This window comes from Calidris pugnax, unplaced genomic scaffold (assembly GCF_001431845.1).
Source record: "Calidris pugnax isolate Ruff unplaced genomic scaffold, ASM143184v1 scaffold82, whole genome shotgun sequence".
Classification (NCBI taxonomy): domain Eukaryota; kingdom Metazoa; phylum Chordata; class Aves; order Charadriiformes; family Scolopacidae; genus Calidris; species Calidris pugnax.
The window spans coordinates 1,716,908-1,724,362 of record NW_015090833.1 but is presented as its reverse complement, the minus strand read 5'-3'; the positions used below and the strand labels follow the sequence as shown (position 1 = coordinate 1,724,362).

General features: G+C 43.0%; 1 long non-coding RNA gene across 1 annotated transcript; it reads left to right on the top strand.

The window, feature by feature from the left end:
- LOC106887730 lies at window positions 1-4,835 on the top strand. Its single transcript, XR_001411949.1, has 3 exons — window positions 1-340; window positions 565-745; window positions 1,787-4,835. It is a non-coding gene; the product is annotated as an uncharacterized LOC106887730 (long non-coding RNA).
- Window positions 4,836-7,455: the final 2,620 nt, after the last annotated feature.

Sequence of the window (7,455 nt, the reverse complement as noted above, 5' to 3'; positions counted from 1 at the left end):
GTTTGGTAAGCAGATATCACCTGAAGATAGAAAAGTGGGTTTCAAATTGGATGGAGCTAAAGCTCCTGGTAATTACATGCCAGTTAGGCCAAATGCTGATCCAGCTCGAGTCCAACAGGGCTTTTGATCTCCCAACAGTTGAGCGATGCTTCCCAAAGCAGTTGATTGCTTGCTTTCTTTCCTTCTTTTAAAGGTTCTGCAGGACCTGTTCATCCGCTGGTGGATCCTTTAGCAGCTGGACCCCATTTGGCACGTTTTCCCTACCCGCCTGGGACCATCCCCAACCCATTGCTAGGGCAGCCACCTCATGAGCATGAAATGCTCCGACATCCAGTCTTTGGTGAGAGCATTTTGTGGTCCTCTACGAAGATTGTCTCTTGACCTGGACTGTTGCCTTCAGGGTTGTAGCATTTCCTGGGAGGGCAGTTGGAGAAGTTGAGCTGTAACTTGGGTTGGTTGATTTTTTTATAAAAAAAAAAAACACAAACACAATAAACTTCCTGGGACAACTCTCTGCAGAGCTCATAGCAAACAAGTGTCTAAAAATGAGCAATTCTCTCCTAGGTACTCCTTATCCACGAGATCTGCCTGGTGCCATTCCACCTCCTATGTCAGCAGCCCACCAACTGCAGGCCATGCACGCCCAGTCAGCAGAGCTGCAGAGACTGGCCATGGAGCAGCAGTGGTTGCACGGGCATCCTCACATGCACGGTGGTCATCTACCAAGTCAGGAAGATTATTACAGGTGAGAGGTGCAATGAAGGCTTTTGGAGACTCAGGGGTGCCACAGCTTCCTTCGTCTTTCACCACATTATGTCCCTTTTTTCTTTGGAATTACTGCCTTTCTTACTGTGTGCTGAGTTACTGTCCTGATGCAGTAATTGAAGATGTACCAAGACATTTGGGCATAGGTGATAGGGCAGATGGGAAGCGAGGTCCCAATTACTGGCACAGGATGTAGACCAGTTGAGTCTTACAGTGCCAAATTACCTCTGATTGGGATTTTCAGCGTGATACTACGATTGCTTCTTCCACATCTCTCTCTTCCTTGAGAACAGCAGAGGAGGGTGGGTAAAAGCTTTATGAATGAGAAGAGGGGAGGAACTCAATAAATCTTAAGAAATGACTAAAGGCAGTAGGAAGTTGAAATGTATGAATAATACAGATCCTGCATCTCCAGCTGAGAATTCCTAGACGAATCATGGGAGTTTTTTCTCCCCTGAATGCTCTGTGGGGTTGATAGCAGAGTGGTTTTCTTCTTGGCCCACCTTATTTTCTGTCTGGCAGTGACCACTGACAGCTAAGAAGAAAAGGCCACCAGCACCAGGCAAGGGTCATTCCTCATGTCTGTGGGTAGCAGGGATATGTAAGAAGCAGCGTATTAAAACACCTGCTTTGTGCTGCTCTCCTCTGATGTGTCAGTCCTCCCTTCTGCCATCCAGAAGTGCCTGCTGGCCTCGTGCCGCGGGGGCAGCCGCTCTGCCCGACGCTGACTGTCATATCTGCAACCACAGACAGAGCTAAAGCTCGAGGAGCTGGCACTAGTGATCTCTCTCCCATGTAAGGAGCGCTTCAGGAGCAAAAGGTCATCTCTTCCTCCCGCAGCAGAGAGTGTTACGGCTGCTCTTCCAGTAGGGCTGGTTTTTGTGCCGAAAGCTCACAAGTCCTATTGCAACCTCTGGTCCCTTCAGGGCTCCTGGGTGAGGTTAGAGGAAAGCAGAGCTCTCTCTGAAGTGTCGTGACACCTCCTTGGCTTTGTTAAAATGAGTTTTCTTTCTCTTTTCAGTCGACTGAAGAAAGAAGGCGACAAACAGTTGTAATAAATTATTTATTTGTAATGCTGGCTATGGAAACCCCAGTCCTTGGGAAGGAGTGGAACATTTTTACATACAATAAGAGCTACAAAAGGAAAAGAATATCTTATAAAGATTTCTTTATATATTTAAAACAGAAACAACCACCCAACAAGTAGAGACTTATCAGCATAGTGTTCATTTGTAGAGAAGATTTCTCAAGACTGGTGTGGGTCTCCCTGCATGACAACGTATTCAGAAGCCTATTGAAAATACAGGACTGTGTGGAATATTCAGAGAACTTCCTGCAATCTTGGGTTTTTTTTCTTACTAGTTTGTTTTGAGTAGGTGCTAGAATCAGGTTCACAACACAAGTCACTGTGCGTGAAGAGACACTCAATGCATCTATAGCTATTTTAAAAAAAAAAACAAGGATTGCAAGTAGGTGACGTAACAAGCTCTGAATCCAAGTGCTATAATAATAAAAATCTACTTTTATTTTAATACATTGTAGGAAATCTTCATAATTTTAAAGAGAGCTCAGTTCTGCAGCATGGCTTTTTAAGTCTGTAAATAACTTTTTTGGGTAGAGGGGAGAAACAAAACAAAACAAAACTCCAGAAACGTTTATCTTGATTTTCAGTAACATCACAAATTGTGAATTCCTACCTGGTATTGACAGAATACAGAGTTGATTTTTTAATAAAAAATATATATATAATTATCCCTTTAATTAAAGGGAATGATGGGTATCAATAATTTCAAATGGGTAAAAGCTTGAAATTTGGTTTGCTTTCAACAATAAGCATTAAAGGGAGTTGCAGGGATAATGTTGCAAATGACTGTTTCTGTTCTTGGTTTTTTGGTTTGTTTGGGTTTGTTGGGTTTTTTTGTTAGTGTTACATCTCTCTGTTCTGCAGATGATTTCTGTTGAGTTGGGTTTCTCAGCAGTACAGGTGTCCCTTGGAACTAGCTTACCCTTTTGATGCCTACTTCAAGGGTTAATTTTCAGTGTGGCCATAATACGCTTCTTTCCTATTACCTTTTGAAACTTAATCGAACTACATTGGTTTTAGAATTTAGGCAAAAAGTTCAAAGAAATAATCTGTTCTAAAATATCTTTTTAAAAATTTTCCGTGGCTCAAACGAGTACAGCCAGAATTTTGTATGCATGTGCATATTTTTGGAGGACGTGCTCTTTTCTGGCCTCTTATGTTTGATATGTTCTTAAGAAAAGTGGATAGGCAACTCGGTGTTCTTAAAGTTGTTTTGCAAAGACTAGTCTGTATTTCTCTTTGACTGTTTTAGTTCTGTTTTTATAAGCAAAAACTTCTTAATCGCCACCAGTGTTCTGTATCTCAGGAACTTACTGCTTTGGGATTAACCGGATACATGGACAGTAACATTTACTGACTCCCAACACAACAGGTCCGTGCAGAATAACTCCTGTTGGCTAGTTCCCATGTGGATGGTAAAAGGAGAGGAATACACAGAAGGCCAGTGAGCATTCTTTTGGAGACAGCTCTGCTTACTGTCTAGGCAGAATTATTATTTTTTTTTCCGACTGTTTTGCCATGGGTTTTCTTTGCCAGAGCAGAGGGTGATGCAACCAATGGACATCTGAATCTGCTGGCTGTTTTTTTCTGCTGGTGCATAACTTCCCCCCCATTCTCTCTCTTAACTCACGAGTGCTCTCTCTCTGCTGTTGTAGACTGTTCAGTGTGATGGTTGTGTCATAGGACTGTACCGAGCCATGTTTGATAAACTTGTAGTTAATCATACATTCTGATGGAAGGCATGGCATGCACAGTGCTTTATCCACCTCTTGGGTCTCAAAGCAGTGTCAGCATTAGTGCCCAAAGATTACTGTTGGACAGTTAGTAACATCCATTTACCAATTAAAAATACACATTGGGGTATTCTAAGTCTGCTTAAGGCAAAAGCGTCTAGGAGAGAGAGGGGGACTAATTCCGCTAATGTTGATCTTCCTTTTTTTTGTGTCCTCCATTCCAGATTTCTCAGTGCTAAAGAGCTGCAATAGCGTTTAATCAGTTCCATCTGCTGTATTTGAACTCTCTGTGAAGGTATTAGGAGGAACAGCTAGTGTTTCTGAGAGTTGGAAACCATGAGGTCAAGCTAGAATCGAGGATGGTAAAGTCTTCTTCAGTCAATGCCTTCAGTCGCTGTCTGCAGTGATCAGGTGACATGGTTTTCTTCTGAGTAACATTTTTTTACTTCAGCTAACAGTGAGTAGCTGGTGAGACCGGTCTGCTCAGCAGAGAGAGTGCCTCAGTTTACTTTAAAGGTCTAATTAGGCATGTTTCAGTTAAAACTCTCCTCCTTGTTTTTACCATGTGGAATTTGGGAGTTTGGGGGAGTTCAGCCACTTCAGCTATTTTTTCTGATCCTTCTTTTTTGCTGTTACTTTTAGCTATAGTTCTTCTTAAGAAAGAAAACCACCTTATTGCCTCCAATGGTCCCCTCTCTGTATCTTTTTTTTTTCAGTTGAGGTTTGTAGTCTGTTCAAAAGCTATTCATTGATCTCTCTTTTTTTTTTTTTACATCATTCAGCAAATAAGCACTGAAATTCTTCCATTTTAGACCAATGATTAACTACAACTTTACATGCAGTGGTTTTTGAAGCCATCTTGGTGTTCGATGCCCTGTTAAAACAACCCAGACCGTTTGATTTTCTTTAAGAAATCTCTCTTACTTTTCCTCTGTTTCGAAAGATTATTTTTTAATTTTGCTTTAGTGTTTTTGAAACGTCTCTCTTGTTCTATGTCGTCATGGTTGAGCTTGTTTCACTGCACCGTTAAAGCAGAGTGTACATTCTGACTGCTACATTTATATATATCTTGAAGCTTAATGTATATATGAGTAGTTTGCCATGGGATAACACAGTGTAAACAGAGTAGAAACCCAGAAATCGTGACTTCTGTGTTCTCTCCATTTGAGTATTTTGTAATTTTTTTGAAATATTTGTGGACATAAATAAAACCAAGCTACACTACAGCAGCCAGGTTTTGCCTGCAAGCGAAATGTGTCTGTTGATTGTTGTTAGTGGGAAAAGAGTTCTTTTCATCTGGGATAACACAGGATGCCGGCATGGCCATCTTGTCTGTTTCAAAGCTGTCTTGTCTTTCTTGGCTTTATTTTTTCCTTCTCTGAGGTCATTTCTTTTTTAACATACAGCACACAAAACACCAACATCATGTCCAGTTCCAGAGTATATTCTGCCTCCCTGAAGCACATTTATGCTCTGGGGCCGTACTGCATAACTTAGGGATATTTTCCTGTAAGTTGAGCAGTCAGATGGGTAAGGATGAATGTGTAAGGATGTTTTGGCTGTTATGACTTCAGGGATTTTCTGTGTACGGTGGTAATATATTGTAGTCACTGATCTGCCAGAGCACAAACAAGTCGTTAAAATGAAGTGTGTACCAACGCTCTCATTGCATCAGGCAAAGAAGAGTAGAAAGACAAGTTCTCGACCAGAGAGGACAACTCAACCACAGAGTAGGAAAGAGAGCATGCCGTCATCTTCTAAATTTGTCTGTGAACTGAAGCGTTCAGAAGACATGCGAAGGAGAATGAGGCCTGATGACTCACGGTGTGTAAGCTTGAAATTAGATACAGTAGACTATATATATACCCCAGTAGCCGAGTTTTTAATGCTGCTTGTTTTCTAAGAGAGAATACTTTCTGCCAGTAAAATCATCTTGCACAACTGATACGGAGCTGGCGAGAGCTGCATTCCAAAAGGGTGATAATTACAGAGAGGAAGATGCACAATAACTATTTGCCTGTTCGTTGCCTGCTGAAAAGCTAAAATTTGCTTTCAAATTGCATCAAGTTACATGTTTGTGTACGTTTGTAATGGCTCCCTGCCTTCCATCTACCAGGGATTATAATGTGTTTGTGTGAGCTAGCTCTTACGAGCGTTCCATATTTACAGTTCATGGTAATCGGCGTCTCCAAAACGTAGGGAAACGTTACAATGCCACGGAGAGGCGGCGAGTATCTGCAGAATAAATCTTTGGTCGAAAAGGAGACGGGAAGGCTGCGTTCTTGATCTTGTTCTGCTTTGGTTTTCATCAATGATTCTTTGAAACTGGTGAAGTATTTTGACTCCAGTTCAAGCTAATTAGTGCTCCGAGCGCCGTGAGAAGAGGGTGCCCTGGTGTTTGAGTGTGCTTGAAGCAGAGGGAGGAGGATTCACGACAAATTGCTCGGGAGTTTGGAGCTGCCTGTTTGAAGAGGCTGCTCTATTTTTATACCCTGTGGCATTTTATAAGGGGAAGGTCAGTTCTCGGCTACTGGAAATAGCTTCTGAAAGTGCTTTTTCTGAGGCTGGCTTGAACTGAACATGTGCTATGGTATTTATTTTGACATTTGGGTTTTTTTTTTAAATTCCTTGCACTTAATGTAGAACTTGAATGGGCTTAGGCTGCCCTCCCTTTCTTGCTACAGGTTCTAAGTTCCTAGACTTAAAATGATGAACCCTACAGGGACAAGGCTGAGGAGGGTTTTTATTAGTCCATAAATTGAACAATATAGTCCCTATTGCAATAGTGGTGTGGTGTTCATGCTTTGTCATTGCAAGGGTAAAAACTGGAAAGCCGTCTATTGCGTGGCTTTGTTATATGTGTGTTACCAGACTTCATTTTAATGTCACGCCAGCTGTAAAAAGTTAAGAGTAGGCAGTAGAGTTTCAGTCCTTCCTAAGCCACGGATAGCTTTTTACAACTTATATTTGTTCAGGTACAAGGAGAAAAGGTAAAGCCTGGCGTTTCATTTGGGAATTGGGTTTTTCTGGTGTTTTGTGCAGGAATTTGATTTTTCTGGTTTTTTGAACGTGAAAAAAGGTAACTTTTACAGTGCTGCTTGTGAAATTCCCGACCTTTGCACACGCTCCCGGGGCTGGTGAGGCCCGTTCCCCTCAGGCCCCTCAGGCGCGTGCCGAGGGGCGGGGCCTGTGAGGAGCTGAGGGACGGGACGGGGCGGGGCGCACCCGACTGGGAAGGATCCAGAACCTTCTGGAAGCCGCCCCTCAGAGTGGACGGGTGAGAGCGTTTCCTCTGCTGTGAGGGGAAAAAGCGTGACGGAAAGGTGGTGGGACTGAGTTTTGGGGCACAGCTTCTTCTCTGAGAGCAGCCGTGCCTGTTTGCCTGCGGAAGGAAGCCCCACACCTTGAGGTAGATGGTGGCCCGGCCCCTCCTGGCTGTGTTCCTTGAGCCCAAAGGGAACCAGCTTCCCCTCTGCCCTTCCTGGTGGTGTCCCTTGGTCGCTAAAAGAGGTGGATCCCTCTGTGCTCCTCCCGGCAAATATCCTCTGGTCCCTGAGGTAGCCAAGTCCCAGGGCCTTGTGCTTTTTTGCTCGGTTGCCTCCATGTTGCTGCAGCAGGTGATTTTCCATATGTTCCTGACAGCTGCTCGCTCCTGTGTTTACAGTCCCGGATGTTTTTTCTTCTTTGTGACAGGTAAGCTTGAGAAAACCTTGCTGGTGTTTGTGTTGGGTCTTTTTCCACAGTAGTTTTTTACCCTGAGTGCGTCAGACTCAGTGTCTGATGTTGAAGGGAAGAACCTTGTGGGTGCCCTGTGTGTACAAATGATCTTTTGCAAAGTACTGTTCTGCTTTTTTCCTTTTTTTTTTTTTTTTT